Here is a 21,085-nt window from a genome sequence, read left to right on the forward strand (position 1 = left end):
TTTGAAATAAAAGAAAAATTACCCCACTGCACAAAACAAAAACAAAAACAAAAAAAAAGGAACGCCGTTTTTTTTTACGTTCCCGTAAAAATGTAGTGAGTTCCCGCTCCAGTTCTACCGATGCAAAATTGAACGGCGTTCCTTCGTTCCTCCTAAAAGCAACGCGTTCCAGGAACGCCGTTTCGTACAACACTGGATTGACTCCCGTGGCTCGTGGCGTCTAGCTGCTGCGTTCTATCGTAAGGTGAAACGGAGTAAAGCAATGATTAATGATTAATACTGTGTTACTATCATATAGCCTTCTTCCGGAAAATGTAGCTATTTCTTCAGTTATTCGGATGACATCTATGTTGTACTGCGTTTTTCTGAGAAGAGCCGGGAGAGGATGCAATAAAGAGGTGTTACCAAAATGTTTGGAATGTATCGATGCTTTCCAGCTTTATTCCTAAGGGATTTCCTAAGTCTTCATGTGGCCTATAAGGACCTCTTTTTTGTGTTTTCCTTTTATTTTCCTGCTCGACTGAAGCGGGGATTGCCTCTTGGCTCCCGTCTCTGGGACATGGTGTGGCTAGTCGCATCGCTTTCTTGAACGCTCTTCCTGCCAGCTCAACAGTTGTCGTGTTACATCCTCTATCTTACATGTTGCATGTGGAGTAACGAAATATTATAGAATGTGGCGCACACGCGAGTTGATGTTTAGTTACTATATTTCGCGAGCAAGGCATAAATAAAGATGTAAAATACACTTTCGGTAGCTCATGTGCTTCTCATCAGAAGGACAATGCCTTGTGCGCCTGAACTTCTGGTATAAATAATGATAAAAATGAAATATTTTAACATTGGACTTAACTACCTAACATGAAATTGAAAAAAAAAAACCTCTCGGTAGTGATAACATCAAACAATACTGCACTTACTTGTTGACAATTGAGATATTGACAGAAAGCTTTCGGGACTAACAGGTTCTTTGTCGATCTGTTTAGCAATCGACTTTGCTTTCAATGTGGAAGGAAAAACACCGTGAAGAGGTTTTTGAAAAAAAGGAACACTCTAAATATCTTATTTAATGGTATGATACAGGATAATCAGAATTGCAGTAAACCTTATAATATTCACTTCAGGCAATCATTTAGTCATTTTCGCAATACCAGCTTTGGGTTACGTGGTTGGCATAAGGCCAATCATACCAGGTGCCATAATGTGCCATTGATATGTTAAAATATGAGAAATTTTAGCATTGCTAAACCATTTCTAGATATGGTTACTCGTTACTCAATCAAATAGTAGGAAGCTTTACTCACCAATTTTTATTTAATGTCTCTTACCCTAAACGTAACGTGTTTTTCTTTCGATACTGCTGAACTTAGCGTAACCGTTATTGTAATTGGTATAAGAAAAGAAAAAAAATTATCAAAAAGATGGCAGTGAGTTAAAGAGAGCTACAATTACATATTTTTATATGTGATTTTTTTATTATAATATATTCGTTGTGAACACTATCGGTGTGTTCATTCGGGACCACTGCCTATCAGGGTCTCAAACACGCGGCCCGCAAGCCGCATGCATTCCGCGACTCTTTTGGGATGCGGCCCGTAAAGAGCGATTCACACACTTGCTTTGAGTTCGACCGCGTGCAGCTGCAACAACGGCTTGGGACGTTAATCCTCTTACGGGTTGCTATGGCGACGGCTGCGTCGGCTCCAACGAAACCGGTTTTTGCCCCGTTTTGTTGAGGCCGGCGCAGCTGTTGCCATAGCAACCCATAAAAGGATGAATGTCGCAAGCCGTTGCAGTCGCACTCGGTCAGACTCACGAAAGTGTGTGAACCAACCATAAGCTCCGCTCTTATGTCGTTCCAGCATATTTTGCGATGAACTGTTTTTTTTTCAGATCGGGGATTGTTTCGTCTTACACATCGCTAAGACACAAATGTGTGTGTGTGTGTTTCTGTGTGTGTGCGCGTGCGTGCGTGCGTGCGTGCGTGCGTGCGTGTGCGTGCGTGCGTGCTTGCGTGTGTGTGTGCGTATGTGCGTGCGTGCGTGTGTGTGCGTGCGTGCAAGCGGGCGTGCGCGCGCGCGTATGTGTGTGTGTGTGTGTGTGTGTGTGTGTGTGTGTGTGTGTGTGTGTGTGTGTGTGTGTGTGTGTGTGTGTGATATTCTGCTGTAAAATTCGTAAGGAAAGCAAGAACTACCGTTCGAAAATAGTTTATTTTGAGACAATCAAAATAAAGTTGGATACTTCTCGAGTGATTTGAGCGACATAGAATCGATTGTAAGCTTCGTTTCCAGCTGTATTGAAAAATTACACCGCTTTGGCTGAATGGTTGTATTTTAGATCTAATCACACTAGGGTCAAACCCGAAGTGCATGTATAAATATATCAAACGTAAAGATGGCACTGACAAACCACTATTTTATAACAAAAAAAAGTGAAGGCTGCTTACAACTCCCTGTAACGCCGAATTAGAGCGCAGCTCTTGAGGAGGAGCAGGGAAGGGCACTGGGGAGGGGGTTAAACTAACCAGGGGGGGGGTCACTTGACCTTGGGGGGTCCCGTGACCTTGGGGGTCACGTGACCCCCAATGCCGATGATGTCATCACTGAGGTCACTGATGACGTCATCATTGACGATGACGATGCGGGTACCAATGACGTCATTAGTGACGTCACTGATGACTTCACCCGTGATGATGACGATGACGATGCGAATGTCGGTGACGTCATCAGTGACGTCGCTGATGACGTCCTCAGTGATGATGGCGATGACGATGCGGATGTCGGTAACGTCAGCAGTGATGATGACGATGCGGATGCCGGTGACGTCATCAGTGATGATGACGATGACGATGCGGATGCCGGTGACTTCATCAGTGACGATGACGATGACGATGTGGATGCCGGTGACGACATCAGTGACGTCACTGCTGACGTCATCAGTGATGATGACGATGACGATGCGGATGTCGGTAACGTCATCAGTGATGATGACGATGACGATGCGGATGCCGGTGACGTCATCAGTGATGATGACGATGACGATGTGGATGCCGGTGACGTCATCAGTGATGATGACGATGACGATGTGGATGCCGGTGACGTCATCAGTGATGATGACGATGACGATGTGGATGCCGGTGACGTCATCAGTGACGATGACGTCATGGGGGGTCACGCGACATCGGCGGGGGTCACGTGACCTCAGGGGAGTCACGTGACTTCGGGGGGTCACGTGACCCCGGTTGGGGGCTCGCGCGGTGCATTATGGGACATTTCCCATGATGCACCGGGGTCACGTGACCTCGGGGGGGTCACGTGCCCCCCACGAGGTCACGTGACCCCGGTGGGGGGCTCGCGCGGTGCATTATGGGACATTTCCCATGATGCACCGCGCGGTTACGCCGACGGCGACGGCGACGGCGACGGCGACGCCGCTCAAGCCGGAAACGGGCCCCTAAGAGCTGCGCTCTAAAAGAAAAGAAAAGGTAATAGCACGATATATCTTGGGAAATCTCTGTGTGTCGCTGAAAGACTCGTGAGCATTGCAACGTGGAACACCACGCTATTGTTGTTTGCGTCTTAAAATAACACTTCAGGCCTGATGTGTTTGGGACCCTCTCAGCGCCTCGAACCCCTTCAGCCCTTGAGGCCTTCAAAACCATTCAGCTTGTCAGTCCATTCAGCCTTCCAGTACCCCTTAACCCGTCACAACAAAAGTGCCGCTTAAAACGTTCATGGAAGTTTATTTCAGACATTGAGTCTTACATGGATGTTAGCGCTCAAAAAGACAGACCCACGACCAGGCCATTTTTTTAGCTGGCTCAATGGTGCTGTATGTCGCCTGTTTTGAATAGTAGTTTGGAATAATACACTATTCGATATTCGCTTCGGCAAGAACGGCACTATTCGCGTTTTTCGAAGTGTTGATTACGGCGGGTTAGCCCCGCTAAGTGCACTTCTTACCAAGGACCGGTGCACTGCGAAGTAGCAATATCCGGGGATTCGGGTTCCGTGGGTGTTGCTTCTCCGCATTACATCGGTGCTTCGTAAGAAGCGCACTCAACGGGGTAACCCGCCGCGATAAACACTTGAGAAAGTATGAATATCGCAATTCCGTGCTTGGAAGAAAACCATACATTCAAGGCGGGATGGTGCACACGTGCCGACTGTATAAATAAATAAATGGAAACTTTGTGAATGTGTATACAGTAAAACCCTTTATTCTCGCGGCCCCTATTTTTCGCGAATCGGTCACAAAGGACATAGCCGCGGCCGCTAAATTTCGCTAATTCCAGAGATCTGCATTGGAATTCTTAAAGACCGAAATTTTTACGCACCTTTACATTTCGCAAATTTTTCAATTCGTGATGTTCGAGAAAATTAAGAACTCGCGAATATTAAGGGTTTTACAGTATCTACAAGGTAGTAAAAGTTTCAAAATTACATTGACTGTTTTCCAAGAGTATATGTTAGGCAGAGATACCCTTACAACCTGCGTTCATCATGCCCGATTAATTTTTTTAACTCGAAATTAAAGAAAAAATATCTTACATTTGTAAATTCAATAAATTGCGCTTAGTTGGCCATTTCTATAGGATTCATTTTATTTCAAACCCGTCGTTTACTTACCATCCCAAGACATCCGACTTTTTGAGGTCACAGTTCATAAATATAGATAGATTAACCTTGGCTTATGAATGAACAAGTGGGACAACCTTCAATAGTTTGGCTGGGTTTTCGTCTAAGCATTATGCTAGGGTAGTGAAAGGCGTGGAACGACTATTCGATATTCGAATCGAAAATATTTGGCCAAAATCATTATTCGCTTCGAACTCAAAATCGAGTATTCCCACAAGACTATTTAATCTTATTCCGTTCGCTTCACTTCATCATTTCCACAGCAGGACAGGTTATTGCCGTCTTAGATTCTATGGCGTCCTTCTCTTCAGCATAGGCCTTTGTAGAGGCTCGTGAACGCCCGCTTCAGTGTCTAGGCATCTCGGTAAGACAAGAGAGAAGGTAGGCAATGGCAGCTCAATCTGGCGCGTGTTTAAAGCGTATATAAACCCGCGACCTTCTTTTTTTTTTGCACTGGAGAGGTAGGAAAGTGGAAAAAAGTCATTTATGCGCACGCTCGGGGCGAGAATTTTATTTAGCCAGCTTAATGGGGCGTACGTCGCAGGTGCTTTATAACCGCGACCACAAAAGCGCCCTTAGCTGCCTGTAGGATCATCGCAGTTTCTCCCGGGCGCTCACCCTTCGCGATGCCTTACTTCGGCGTTGACGTTATCTCAATCTTCGCGTTTTTTTTTTTTTCCTTAGATTTAATTATCTTTGTCTTGTTCATTGATTTTTGTAAGTATATGTATTTCGTAGGCGTTCACGTCTTCTACTTTGTCCGTTTCTCTGCCATATTTTTATTTCTTTTTGCGAGCTGTATTTTTTTGCATTTAATGTTTGTGTGTATATTTCGTCGTCCTTGACGCAGGCTTCAGCGAATATAAAGCCGCTGCTTACGCCGCTACCGAAATGAGTTCTACTCGTGTTACGACAGTCTATCGCGCTATAAAGTCGTCTATTGGACTCGAATAAAGTCTCGAGAGCGCTACTTTGACTGCCAGTGCGCACGTCATCAGTGTAGGCAGAGCAACGACATAGCCATCGCGACGCGAGAGCCGACTGCGCCTCGATCTGGCCGACCGCGCTCGCTCTGCGGAAATGTGAGCGTGGGACTCTCGAGCACCGTTAGATTGCTGAAGATGCAAGGGGCAACTTTGTCGTCGCAACTCTTTTGCCCTTCGAACGGCTGCGAAGCCGTTGCTCCCGGTGTACACTACGCAGCATCTTTCAAAATCCGTTCGCGAGGCATCGCAACCTTCGTCTGCGAGCGTCGGCGCTTCATCATCTGTTGAAAGTCGGAAGACGTGCTGAGCGTGTTGTCTTTTACGTATAACTCATTCGTAAAAGTTTGAAGTTCAGAAACACGAACCGAACAGTGTGCACATAAATTTAAATTTATTGGTAAAAAAAAATATTTATCTAGATATATTTATATATCTGTGGACATCGTGTGCGAAAAAAAATAGTAGCTCTTAGTTCTTCAATATAAATTATATTGTAGATTATATGGCGTAAAGCATAGCATCTTCAAACATGCCACGTTTCGGGACACTTTTGGGCTGGACAGCTTCTTTGGAATTCCAAGAGCTGGCCTTCACGGAGCTGTCCTGTTCACTCGGTATTGACAGCAGGGTAGACGCTACGAGTGTTTACGCCAATTGTCTCTCCGGTTACGGTCACATGACTACAGTCTCAAGGCTGGTGATAAGGCAGAACACGGTACCTGCCTGAAGACTAAGGACACACATAGCATCCACTGCACTATCAACCTTGGGTAAAAGTGACAAATCCTCTCGTTGTGTTCATTGTTAGGATGCCCCTGAAGATTAGTCTTCGTGAGCGCACCCCCGTTCTGGCCTTGAAGGAGCTGCTGCCTATCTACTCCTCTCTTTTTCTATCTCTCCCTAAGTTGAAAGCGTGGTAGAAGGTGAGCACTAGCCGGACCATTTGACCGTAGACTTTTTATCGCTTGACTCCGCTCTCTGTGCGCGGGTAACTGCAGAAGCGTGGTTTGACGGATGAGGCATTAGCCGTTGACAATTTTGGAATGCCTACTTGCCCACCTAGTTTCGCGTGTGCTGCGGCCTGCGGGTCTGCTGTGGATTCCACTTCTGAGGTAAATGATATCTCGTCCAAAAAGTTCTACCCATATATCGGCAACGAGCGATTTCTGCAAGGAAGCCCAAGAAATTCTTGTGATGCGTTTAGTGTTCGGTTCGGCAAGTGACAGCTTGTGCTACGTCCCGTTGAATCTTCACAGATACCTTTCTTCTCGTCGTTGTGTCTTCGAGTGGTTGTTTTGCAGTGTCCGTGTCAACATATATCTCGGATTACGTCTTTTAAGTCCCGCATCGCCACCGTAAGTGCGCTGCAACCTGCTTCGCGAAAACTGACCATTCTTCTATGGGTACTCTTCCGGATTACCTCTAGAATTAGGCAGTGTCTATCTCCTGACTGCCGGGAGAATAATTTCCTCAAAATTCTACCGGCAGTCACCTACCATTAGCTGCCTGAAATCATCTCACAACTGCAGGTAGAATACTGATTTTTTTTCAATTATTTCTGCGTTTCGAGAAAACACGTTTTACGGCCACCTTCTAGTGGATACACGTTCCATGGACACATGTTTCGTTGACATTAACGTTTCATCGACATTCGATACGCGAATTGCACGCTGTAGGGGCATTTTGTCACGCGTGTATTCCTGAGGCGCGTGCTCACCGACCCAGACCACCCGTTTACGCCGCTTCTTGGTGATTCTGCAGCGGCTCATTACAAAAGAAAAAAAAACTATTCTGAGTTTTTTTATGAAACATCGCGTGGTTGTGAAACGATCTATCGACGAAACGTCGTTCGATGAACTGGATGCACCGCCAATGAGTGGCGACTGCCGGTAAAATTTCGGGGAAAACATTCGGGGAAAACTGGGAGACTGGGCATTATCCACGAATTATCCCGGCTGTTGTTTGCTTTGCAATCTTCTCAGTTGTATAACAGCTGAGTGGTACCTCTTCACATATCAAAGAATGGCTTAGTTTGTACTTGTCTACAACATATATGCTGTGTGTAATAAGCTTCTGTGAGATTCTAAACACTCCCCTGTGTCTGTTTACCTTCATTTTTGCAAACAGCTAATTGAATGTTTTTTATGTGTTTGCTTGATGTTTTAGATGGGTTTATCAAGGTTGAAACGTTTAAAATAAGCTTGGGATGTCCAACCTTTTCTATATTTAAATACAAGGTCTGCGCATTTTTTTATTAAAATGTACTATGTCAGTTATCAAAATATAAATTTGTGATCTTTTTTTTACTTTAGTTTCCCCGTTATTCTTCATAGCACAGGCTTTCTTCTGAAAGAAAATAATAATCGCAATAGTGCAATAACAAACAAATAAAATAAAACAAAAGTTTCACGAAACTATTCATTGGTTCTGAATTCGCAATCTGCAAGCTAGATGTGCGTACAAAGAACAAGCGATTTGTTTTCTCTCTCGTAGCTTTTCTATACACGGGTCTGGACACACATAGCGGATATTCAAGGTACAACTCCATTATTCCAATATCCATGTCATAGGAAACATTTCTAACAGTAAGATACCCATTGGATTACTGGTATAGCTAATGTTTGGAGTAAACCACCAATGGTTGCAAGTACACAGCCAAAGCGGCCAAATGTTGGCTTTAATTATGATTGGATAATTTCGCACTATTGGTACCAATGTCGGCTGGAACGATGGCTAAACAATGGCCCATAATCGGTACATAATAATTGGACCAATATTGGCGGAAACAATGGTAGAGTAATGGCCCAACATTGGCCGGAACGATGGTTGAGCAACTGCCCAACAATCTCAGCAATGAAAGGCCAACAATGGGTATAACGTGTGGGAACCATTGGGTTCCCTCTATCCCTATCCAGGCCTAGCTTCAAGCAGGCCGTGGGAGTCGTCGTCACCAATGGCGTCGGCCTCCCGGATACAAGGAACCACGAGGCCGAATTCCCCGAAGGGGCCGGCTCTCCCTTGCCCATTTGGGTGAACGCGCCTTCGGCACACCCTTGAGAGTTACAATGGACGCGACTGCTAGTGGCCTCCCCGGGCGCGTCCATTCTCCGAGGCTACATAAGCTGGCCCCGAAGGTGGGCCAGGGGCTCTCGTCGGCGGAGGCCCTGGCTCTACGGAGCTCGGTTTTTCTTTGTGGGCCTCCGACTTCCCGTGAATCTGCCTAATGCGGCAGCGCGGGAAACCGACCGGGTGATACTGGCAATTGAGCCAGCACCCAGACTTTTCATTGAACAAGAGCGAAGCGTGCTGACATTGCAGTCAATAAACACGTCTTATCCGGACCCAAAGAACCTTTTGTGTTTCTAAGTGGTACCTCCTCAAAGAGGAGAATCCCACATCTGGCGCCCCAACGTGCGGCTTACCGTGGACTGCAAAGACAGCAGCATCCATCTCCTTTCGCTAAGATAGCGAACCAGGTCAATTTCCGGCCAAGGATCCAACAGGTGGACAAAGGGAGAGGCGAACGCCGGACACCCAACGCCACTCAACGGCTTAGTGGCCACGTCAGCCACGCACGGACACAATGCAGTGTCTTTTCAGCCGAGCTCGCTTCCAAACGGAGGTGACTAAACGCCCGGAATACGTCCGAGGCACTCCCTTTCGGGACGACGCCAGCCTACTTCGCTGGGGAGGCGCATCTGCGCTTTTCGAGGTCAAGCCCGTTCTCGAACAAAGCACGGTGACGCAACACGAAGCAAGTGCAGCTTTTTGCCTTCGAGACGGCTCGCGGGGCCCACCCAGAGTGGACACCCCGTCAGCGCACAAACTAAAAGCGTATCTCGGAGCGAGAAAATGCGCTGTGCCTGCAACACCGGTCCCAGTCTAGCGAGGTTGCGGAGGCCGCCGATGGTGCCCTTCGTCGCCGCGTCGACGGACCAGTAGCCATCAGGTTGACCAAGCGACCCCGGAACAAAGGCCCCCCGGGAAAACTGAGTGAGTCAAAATGATTTCCTTTTTACTCCGTCTTTCCTTCCCGCTATCAAGGGACAGAGGATTGGCGTGAGCATGGTTTTCGGCTACTAGAATTGAGTATGTTCCGTTTACCCGCGATCGACTCCGGCCAAAAGTCAGAGAGCGTCGCACGCAACAATAACGTTAGGAACCTTTCAGGGCCACCTATTGAGTTGCAACCCCGTAAGAGCGACGTTAATGGTGAAAACGCCGCGGGGTCCGGGAGCGGTTCAATCGTGCTACCGGACAGTGCAACAGGTTGAACAGCGTCCCGGGATGATTGCGTGTCCGACTAAGGTGACCGCCACGCGGTCACTGGACGAGATCGTGAACCACGGCACTCGGAAGTGTTCGTTGGGAATCGACGGTAGCACCGATGAGTTTTTGATGCTCAGCAGAACGATCCGGGGTGTAAATATGTGAATAATTGTAAATATTTTCGCGGACTCTGCGGAGTCGGGCGGTGCGTCCGCCGGGCGGTACGCTCGCCACAAACGTCGCTAAGCAACTCGTATTGTTGCAGACGGGCTTTGGCAGCCGGGCAGCGTACTCGCCGGGTCGAGCAACTCGTGTTGTTGCCGATCGGTGCCGTAAATAGTCTGGTATTGCTATTGGCACGGGGTTTCTTTTTTGATTTGGGATCGGTTTCTGTTCTTGCTGATGCGGATAAACTCGTGCTACGTCGCTTGGCCTCTACGAACACTGCAGTTCACGGTGGCTGTCCTGCGCGGCTGGGAGTTGCATTTGGTGCTCTCCTTTGTTCGCGTTGGCCAGGGCAGCACGCGGCTCCAAGACTTTTCGAAGTTAGGTCGCTGTGCTATACCTGGCCACAGGCATTTATGTTTTAGCCTAAGGTAAAAGCTAACATGTTTGAAAAATAACAATGTTGGCGAGCCTGCCCGATTGCAGCCCTGCATCGTTTCAATATCACAAGAAAGGACAGGGTGGTGCATTTGACACTTCATTGCGCCCGCAAATCGAAGCGATTAGGCATCGTTAGCAAAAGCAGCTACAAAGAACTTTGCCTAGTCGATCAGTCACCAACAAATCTATTGTCCGGGGTGACGCGAGTCAGCTTGGTATGTGGACATCCGTGTTCACATTAAGCGGAGTCGTGGAACTATTTTAACAAAACCTTCGCGAGCCGAGCCAGTGCGAGGCACGTGACTCACGGCAGAAAAGACACTTTTGTCTCTGCCTCTTTTTATCTCTGGGTCCTTGAGCACCCAGGGATTGGTCGAGTGTCCTCAGTTGGACGGCTCTACCTTGCTCGGAATTTCCGAAGCTTCCTTCTTGGGGAAAGAAACGGGAGAGGGCGGCAGAAGGCAGGCCGCATTCCAGTGGCCGGCGTTTCCTGACTCATGGGGCCACATCGAGGTGGCACCGACGCCAGGGAGCGTCATCGTCGCCGCAGCGTCGCCGGCCTGCGTGTCCAGATCCGGCTCGTCGGCTGCTGGCCAAGATGGCGGCAACCATCCTCCCGCTGCCTGGACTCGTCCTCAGCCCAGCAACACGTGGCATCCAGTCGCGGACCCGGGCTGTGGACCCGTGCCGACAGCAAGCAGCTCGCATCCCGTCACGCACCCAGTGACAGTGCCCGTGCCACTTGGTGCGTCCCCCAGGAGAGACGCCCAGCCGCCGTACTTTCTGTGATCCTTCGAACATTTCGTCATGGAGTGTCCGGGCCGTCCTTCCTGCACAAGCCAGGCCACTACACGGACATTGCAACGCTACTCCCGGTAAGCCTGCCAAGAAGCGTGGGCTGCAGAGTTCGGCTGCACCCGGGGTCCACTGTCAAGCAGCGAGCTAGAGTTTTCAGCATGTACCGCGCTGATCGTTTTTTTATTTCTTTGTTTTTCTTCGCGGCATGCTCCTTCACTCTAGCGTTTCGTTTTTTTATTTTGTTTTTGAGAGCCGGTAGGCCATTTTATTTTTAGGCCTACCTTAGCCTTGAGAAGGGGGGAGTGTGGGAACCATTGGGTTCCCTCTATCCCTATCCAGGCCTAGCTTCAAGCAGGCCGTGGGAGTCGTCGTCACCAATGGCGTCGGCCTCCCGGATACAAGGAACCACGAGGCCGAATTCCCCGAAGGGGCCGGCTCTCCCTTGCCCATTTGGGTGAACGCGCCTTCGGCACACCCTTGAGAGTTACAATGGACGCGACTGCTAGTGGCCTCCCCGGGCGCGTCCATTCTCCGAGGCTACATAAGCTGGCCCCGAAGGTGGGCCAGGGGCTCTCGTCGGCGGAGGCCCTGGCTCTACGGAGCTCGGTTTTTCTTTGTGGGCCTCCGACTTCCCGTGAATCTGCCTAATGCGGCAGCGCGGGAAACCGACCGGGTGATACTGGCAATTGAGCCAGCACCCAGACTTTTCATTGAACAAGAGCGAAGCGTGCTGACATTGCAGTCAATAAACACGTCTTATCCGGACCCAAAGAACCTTTTGTGTTTCTAAGTGGTACCTCCTCAAAGAGGAGAATCCCACAAACGATGGCCCAACATCGTCACCAATGACGGCTAGCATTGGATTGGGTAGCGCTTCCAGTATCGTCCAATATTATACGCCGGCCTTTTTCAATGTTGGACCACCATTGGCTTAAATTATGATTTAGTAATGGCACAAGAATGGCACCAATCATGGGGCCAACGTTGGCTGGAACACTAGCAGAACAATGGCCCAACCTTGGCAACAATGACTGGGCCAACGTTGGATCGGGCAGCGCTTCCAATATTAGGGAGCTTTAGATTAGCGCACGCTAAAGCTTTGAGTACGCAAAGAATAGCGTCGTTGCCACTGCGCATGCTCCGAACGCAAACCAGGTTTTGCGCTTTGCGTGCGCAATTTTAGCGTGTGCTCTTTCTCAGAAATAGCGTGCGTACGCGAAGAGTCTTTGCGCTTCTCCAAGGAGGATTGGTGATGAGAAGTGCTATAGCCAAGACGAGCAGAGTTAAAAAATGGCGGCTTCCAGGATTATGTCGGCGGCTCCTCCGTCGGCGTCGTAAGTGCGACGTCGGCGGCATCCTCGCGACTGCGATTTTCAATACGGGATGACATTGTACTCGGTTTGGCAACGATCCCCGGCAACTTGATGCTTGCGACGCGCGAACATTTCTCGGCGAAGGTACGATGTGCGAAGGTCAGCACACGAGACCTCTCTTGCCGAGGCGACGCAAGCGGACACGACCGGTCAACCGCTCGCGTCGCATTCTCATGTTTAAACAAGTCTAAAATAGTATTCTGAACCAAAAAGCTTGTTTGTTTCTAAAGTTACAGCATTTCGTGTGTGAAATAAGAATTGTGACTGTATCTTGGTGGGTGTCGCAAGCGCGAGCTGCTTGGGCTTTTGCGTTGCGATGGAGAAACGCTATTCCAAAACTCGCTTGCGTCGCGTGCGCTAATACAAGCGCTAAATGTAGCGCTAGCTTGCGCTAAAATTGCGTACGTTATTTTAAAACTCACTATTGTCCGATATTGAGGCCGGTCTTTGCGAATATTAGGCCAATGTCGGATCAACATTGGTGTGCTGCCTGGGTACGATAAAAAACAACGTTTGCTCAAACCCGGACGCAAACAGCTGCAGACGAAAACGATCACACCAACAGGGACAAACAAATTTTTTGTCGTCAAAAATATCTTTCAAGGTACTCACAATACCGCTGCGTAAATTCCTAAGATGTACAGTAGTTCAAAAAAAAAAACCCGAGCAGGTGCACCAAACGAACATCTAGGCTGTCAGTAAAGCGTTTAATGAAAACCACGAACGCGAGACCAACATCCGACACCGTTGAGAGATCCTGAGCACAGGCACGGTGCCATTTCCGGCGTCTTTCTTCGATCGCGGCGCACTGAGAGACCTTCTCGATCCGCACACCCAGCTGCTCTAAAAGATAGGTTCCACGTATGGGACGAGAAGCCGACACTGAATGTCCGTTCGTTGTTGCGCATTGGGTTACGCTCGTTGGCGGTGACAAAAAAAAAAAGCGATCAGCTTTTGACAAAGGCTGTATTTCGACTTACTAAAACACGTTATATTAAAAAAAAATCAAAACGTCCCCCTTCCACTTAACCCACGACCATTCTCTCCCTCGTGAGAGAGACTTAGCCGAGAAAAACAGTGTTAAGTGGAAAGGGCGGATCCTAGGAAAACTAAAGTGGAGAGGAGAGACCTGCTTCCCACAAGGGGTCTTCCGTGCGCGGCCTTTTTTCCCTTCGCTGGGGCCGCGCCCCGACTGGAAGGGACGGGGAAAGGTTTCCTCAATTTTCAAAACTTGTCACGCAACCCGATACGAAATGGCCGAGTGGCTTCGCCGATAGAGTAGATCCCAGACTTGGACGTAGTTCAACTACTCTACGCAAACTACTGTAGTTTAACTACTCTTTCGAGTAACTTGGTAACTTTCAATTACAACTTGATTTGGGTAATTAGTAGTTTAATTTAACTACTTTTTTCAGGTAACTTCTACTCAAATTACTAACTACTTTCGAAATTATATAGTGCTAATTTTGCCCATCACGAAAGTTTGAGCGCAGAAATGAATAAGACGCCGGCAGATGAAGTGGCATTCCCGAACAAGGGGCCCCCTTGTTCGGGAAGGCGTCCTTGGACCAAGGTGACGGGTTATGCCAAGACATAACACCGGTAATCCGGTAATGCACGCAGGCGCCGCGTTTCCTGCTGCAACCGTGAAAGACGGGGACACTCTGAGAGTTGTTTTCGTGTTGTCTGTCTTTAGTGAGTTCTGACTCAAGTGGCACGTTCCACGGGAGGCGCCACTGGAATGACCTCGCAGCTGGGCGCCTGCTCCCATGGTCGCCTTGTCGTCAGCGCATACGCCTTTGCAAAGCCGGACTCCCCCGCGCACAAACCCTGGTACGGATAATCCGTTCATGGGAGCACGTTCCCGCTTCCAGCTCCAACTTTATACGAGCGACGATGCTTGTTCACGTATACCTTCGCGTCCTTTCGAGCATCCATGCCTGGGAGACCTCACCTTTGTTAAAAAAGATTCAGACGCGTCAGAATATTGTAGTCGCCGGCGAGGATTGCGAGTTACCCTTGGGAGATCCTTTTGTTAGGCCCGGCGTCAGCGGCAAAGTATGCTTCGGTTCATCTTCTGTTAAACCAAAATATTTTTTTTTTTCAGTAGCGTAGCACTAGCTGTACAACGGGACGCGCAGTCGTCCGGATGATCTCATCGTCGTGGCGCGAGACTTGAACCCTTGACTGTCTTGTGCACTCGCTCAGCGTACTCTCAGAACGCCGTCGGAATAAAGAGGGGCCAGTTATAACAATCTCAACTTTACGAAGAAAAAAAAAAAAAAAAAAAGGAGGAAAGTTTGTTATAAAAGACCCTCTACCCGAGGCAAACCTCACATGTTTCGTCATGGACACCTAAGATAACGACACTCGCTTACCCTACCCTGCACAGCCTGTTTCTCAAATTCAACGCTGCCGTTCCATCCAGCCCGTCGGTGGAACGTCTATTTAGCTTGGCTGGGGACGTCTTTAGAAGGAAAAGAGGAAAACTCTCCTATCAAGAACTTTGAAAGTCAATTCCTTTTGCGAGCGAATGAACTATTTTGGCGAAAACGCAAGCCATAAAGAGACTGTATTTATTTTAGGCTCGCAGGGTTTTTCATTGATCAGAACTGCTGTTCATTTTGCTACCACAAAAATATAACAAAGTAACTTCGAAAGTAACTTCAAAGTAATTCGCTACTTTTTACAGTAGTTAGTAGTTTACTCAATTACTATTACAAATGCGTAATTTCTACTCTACTCTAATTACTTTTGGCGTCGATACTCAGTAACTTAACTTAACTACCTTTTTTGAGTAATTTGTACATGTCTGGTAGATCCTGAAGGGTCACGCGATTTCTCCTACAGACCCGTTAACACAGTTGCGATGGGTGCTGTGGTTTTCACGCAAAAGATTGAAACATACTGGTGCTCAAAATGGCAGATGACCGTTAACCCCGACAAATGTAAAACAAATGGTCGTTACAACGAATTCGAACAAATCATACAGCCAATATACATTACTCATGCAGCAACCTGAATGTGTTTCACTATACAAATACTTAGTAATACACATCTCTGAAACTCTCTTATGGAAACAACATATCGACAACTTAGTAACCAACTCATTTAATGCTCTAGGTTTTTAAGGCGCACCTTACACCTGGCCCCAACTTCAACAAAACTGTTAGCATATAAAACAATTATTCTCCCAAAACTAGAATATGCAAGTATATCATATGGCTTCCAAATCAAAATTATCTTTCTTCTAAATTAGAATCTGTCCTAAGTAAAGCAGCCCGGTTCATATCAAACGACTTCAAAATCGACCCGGCGCAAAATTAACCGCAAATGTTTCTTTCATGACTTGTACTACAGTAACTCGTGCTTTAAAAATACCTATTGTCATTCTGCACATTACATTTCTCCTCGAACCGATAATTCCTGTAAGGTACAGCAATACCAGTCATGCACTAATTCCTTTCTGTTTTATCCTAAATAGTATCGATTACAGAATGGAAAGACTTGCCAGACGAGTTGGTTACTAACACAAATTCCTTTGAATTTAAAGCAATGTGCGAGCACCTATAGTGTGAATAGTACACGTACAAGCTTATTTTTTTGTTTTCATACTTGCTTTCTGTTTCCCCATATTGAAATTATTGTTTTATACATAGTTACGTCCAGTTGAAAAATGCAATTATGTACGTACGATGTCACTTCTCTTTTGTAAACTCTGTTGGGCTGATTGCAATTATTTTGTTACATCATTGACTGTGTTCGGAAAATTGTGTGATTATCTTGTTACAAATGCATGCGCCGCCTACGCCCCTCATATAATACGTCCTCAAAGACACCCTTGAGGTAAATAAATAGAATGAAATTAAAAAGATACCCTAAAAGATACTTAAAAAGCTATGGCGGGTCTCTTACACCCTTTAGGAATTCTCAAAGGTTATGGCAGACCCATCAGAAAAATTTTATGGACATCGCAGACACATCAAACATGTTTGGTGGATACGTCAAAACAACTGAGAAATCCTGGTGGGCCCCATGACGGATTTTTAAAAGGGAAGAGTTGAAGAGCTGAGGGAGTCTGAAAGGCTGAAGGCTCTGAAGGGCTGAACGGATTTATTGGGCCAAATAAGTTTGAAGCGCTGAGATGTTCCCATAACACATAAGGACTGAAGTTTTATTCTCAAGAGTGAACTCACTTTTCTCACAACGGGAGAAAGAAAATTGATGCAAAAGAGCATTGAGAAAATCATTGCATCCCACTGCTGGAAACAACTGCTGTCGTCCACGAAACAGATGAACATACAATAAAATGATCACCTCCTAACAATATCATACGGTATTCAGTTACTGAAATAAATTGATATTATCTTCCGCGAGTAAAATGTATTTTCTTCGTGTTTTCTCATGGCGACGACACGGGTCGTTGACTTCCAAACAAGTTGATTTTATTCTATTAAAGCTGTCTTAAATTTGTCTTCTTCATTTAGTTATTTTACCTATTACCGCTATATATTTTAGTGGGTACCTGATACGTAGCAGGCGAAAATGTTTATATCATATCAAGCACCATGTACAAAAATATAAACAGATCATGAAACAAAATTCAATCAGGTAATATCACAATAAATCAACACGAAGAGGAAAACGATACATCAGACGTACACTACAGGTAATTGGAAGAGAGTAGAGAATGTCCAATAACAAGAAGGTATACATGCCATTACAGATATTAGCGTCCACGTGCTATAGAAGACCCTTCCACTCACTAATCGATTTTGGAAAGCAATTTTTAAACAAGTTATTAGTTCTGCGCTTTCTTATTTTTGTTTCGGTTCGCTGCAAAGAAAAATGTCAGCTATACGACAAAAGAAAATTTCTTCAAGGAAATATCGTCAAGAGAATATTTTGATACAAAATGGTTAGTTTTTGTTGAACCTAACATAATTGCAACTAATTATATTGACCGATATTGTTTCTTCATTTGTTACTCAGTCATTTTCTTTTAAGTCTGTCAGAAGTAAAAAAAAATCCATAGTTTTTTACTTTATATAAATAGCAAAATCGTTGGCATGCAAAAGTCCAGTGCAGGTTGTGTTTTCCGTTATAAGAGAGATATATTTAATTGCTTGTAAATGCAAGAACATACGAAGTTTCTCCAAACTTTCTAGCTTAGAATCACTGTTTTTAGTATGAAGAGCAAAGCCCGTTCATCGCAACATTATAATGTGAAACATGATCTTCCAATTAAGGTAGCAGCAATTTTCCGACTTCCCTCAGCTTGCAATTTTTATATAAGGTTCTGTGGGTAGAATCTAACGTACAGTTCGCACTTTCCACTTCTGCCCTCCTCTTTCTTTCCTATTACCACTTGAATTTTAGTTCGCAGACACGGCTCCTTTCACAGTTTCGGAGAGAAGGGCGCTAAGAGGATCTCTTTCCCGGAAGAGACCCAAGTTTTAATGTCGACATTTCAGGCGATTAAATGTTTAAAAAACTCCTTTAAAATATATCATCATTGAGAAACCAGTAAATTAAACTGCTTCCGACATTGGATTCATCACAAAACATTCTTCTCGATTCGTTTGTACAAAATTGAAAATACAAAAGGCTACCCCCATTAAAAGAACGGGGGCTTATTTCGGGTGCTTTTCTAAGTGCTGAAACATTTGCTGAATATTTGCCATTTATAGCGTAACTCTGGTGTTCTAAAACTCGAGGAACTCCTAACCTTCTTATTGATTGACAAGAAACCCTTCCAGCATTGATGAAGGAAAGCAGTGCAGATGCCTAAGGACCATGTAAACAATAGCGAGCATAGCATATGTTGAACTTAGTAATTCACACTGTTGTATAAGTCAGACATTTTGTAAGGTGGCCGAGCCGAAGCTGCATTGCTAATCTTGCCCGTGTGTATTGCGATCGCTAGTATAGGCGCAATCAGTAGCCACTGTCAATAAGGTCTCCACCAAACAGAACGAGAAATATAACCAGCGCGCAAATTTGATAATTGAAGGCCCGCACACAGAAACAAATCAAAAACTTTACTCGCACCGAGGATAAAACCCAACTTTTACAGCGGCAAACAGGGTAGCTACGAGTGCTTGACTCCTAGCTATACAGAAATAATAGGCTAAATCACTTCTAAAAAATAAAAATTAAATAAAGTTTAAAAGCTATAGATAGTACATGTAATTCGAAAATCCTTTTGGCTCAAACTTTATTCCACTAGACGCAATTCAGGTGCAGCTAGCCCTGCCCTAAGCCCACCCACTAGCGGGGAGAGCATGCCAAGCTACACTCTATTACTCGGTTCTCACTGATTGGAAAGACTACTGACGCATTTAACGTGTGTTGTAAAATTTTCTCCGTGCTGCACTGCTGGTGGTAGTATTTAAACATATATTAGTTTCAGAAACAAGCGACCTAGATAGAGTTGTTAAATTGAAGACCAGGGACAGCAGCAGCTTCACGAAGACTCAACGGTTTTATTTCCGATGTCCGGTTTGCTCAGGATCTAAAAAGGAAGGCCATTTAAGAAAGAGAGCGAGCCCCATACCCACCTTGCGCGAGCATAGGTCCGCCATCCTCTTCGTCTTCGCTTGCACTTGACCAGTTTTTGTAGCGTGAGCTACACTGGCCGAGGTTGAGCAGGTTTGCGTGGCTTCCAAAAAGCCGTCTTGCGCAAGCGCGAGGAGCAGTGACGTGACTGACGTCACATGGCGCAAAGCTGGCGCGCCGGGGACGCCGCCGCTGCGCGCTCCGCCGCCATCGCGCGCGCCTCGCCGGTCTGCACATTCCAGAGGAGTGACGTCATAGCCGCGGCAGACAAACTGGCGCCGCCGCGTGCCCAGCTGCCCGCCTCCGTTGCGCAGAAGCCAAGTCTGAGGCAGCACCGGAGCCTCTTGATAGCGCCTCTCATTTTGTGCGCATAAGCTCACGCCACGTATATCCTGGCATAGCCGAGCTAAGCCACCGCAATTTCTTTTTATTACGCATTGGCAACACATTCATGCAGCAAACTGAGTCAGATGCTAAAGGCCGGTTCAGACACTTTAGGCCGGTTCACACACTTGCGTTTGAGTGCGTTTGACTGCGTTGCGGCGAGAACCGAAAGCGAGTCACCGGCACATCTGTGCTTCGTATGAAGCGTGGAATCCAATCCAAGGAATCATCTTGGCACGCGACATAAGCAGCAGGGACCTCGTGGTTTCTCGCGGCCGCAATGCGGTCAAACGCAAATGTCTGAACCAGGCTTTACGTTCGAGTGCGTTTGACTGCGTTGCGTCGAGAACCGTAAGCGAATCACCGGCACATCTATGCTTCGTATGAAGCGTCGAATCCAATTCAAGGAATCAGCTGGGCATGCGATATAAGCAGCAGGGATGTCATGGTTTCTCGCAGCCGCAACGCAGTCAAACGCAACTGTCTGAACCAGGCTTAAGTCCAAGGGGGAAGCCGTGAAATCGGCTCGTCAGAATTTAGTTCGCTTCGCAACTAAATCGGGCATGACGGTACGTTTTTTTTTAAATTAATTCCTCATTCAATAGTTTACTACGACACATCGGTTAGACACTCAGGAGGTTCTAAAAATCTGTGATCGAACGATGACATACCTCACAAATACCTCTTCGCCAAAGGCGGTCTTGTGAGCTGGCAAGTAATCTTCCTCTGCTATTCTTTTGGTGTCTCTTTTTCTGTTTTGATGTACACTTTACTTTACCATCAGTCGATTCCAAGTCCAAAAACAAGAAAGGCCTGAACCCGCATCTGCCCGTTTGTATTAACATCTCCTGCCTTCTGTTTAACATCTCGGAAAGCCAACTTCGTTCAGCCAGGTTTCATACAGAAGCAGCACCGCCTGAGACCTTAGTTCTGATCTTTTGTTTCAGAACCTTGCCCCAAGCGCTCTTCTGATCAGGTAAGCTGTCCAAAGAATACCAAATCACTCTTGTATCTTGGTACCTCTAGGTTATTGCGGAGAAGGCGCCGTGTAACCGAGCTTTCGGTTGCACGTCAAAAGATCCCCAGGTGGTCGAAATTAATCCTCAGTCCTCCGCTGGGGCGTGCCAGATGCTCGTCGTAGGTTTGGCACGTAAAACCCCCAAATTTGACTTTTTTGGTACCTCTGGGGTTTCTTTTCGTTGTCTTGAAGGTGTCATAATGATCTGTCTTTTCTAAACATTTGTTCCGACGCTTGCATCCAGCTGAAAGTAAGGGTACATCAAAAAAGTCTTGAAGTCGCGCCGTCAGCGCTTCTTCTCTAATTACATCCCTGTGTAGTATGTAAACTAACCTGCGTCCATGATCAGTAGTCTCGTTAGGTACCCTATCTTCGGTGCTCGCTGTCCGGTATTCTCTGAAGCTCCGTCATAGCGATATATTACGAAGTCAGCTCTGAAGAGCCGGCCTACTAGTTTCA

The sequence above is a fragment of the Ixodes scapularis genome, unplaced genomic scaffold (assembly GCF_016920785.2).
Source record: "Ixodes scapularis isolate PalLabHiFi unplaced genomic scaffold, ASM1692078v2 PGA_scaffold13__105_contigs__length_92229423, whole genome shotgun sequence".
Taxonomy (NCBI): domain Eukaryota; kingdom Metazoa; phylum Arthropoda; class Arachnida; order Ixodida; family Ixodidae; genus Ixodes; species Ixodes scapularis.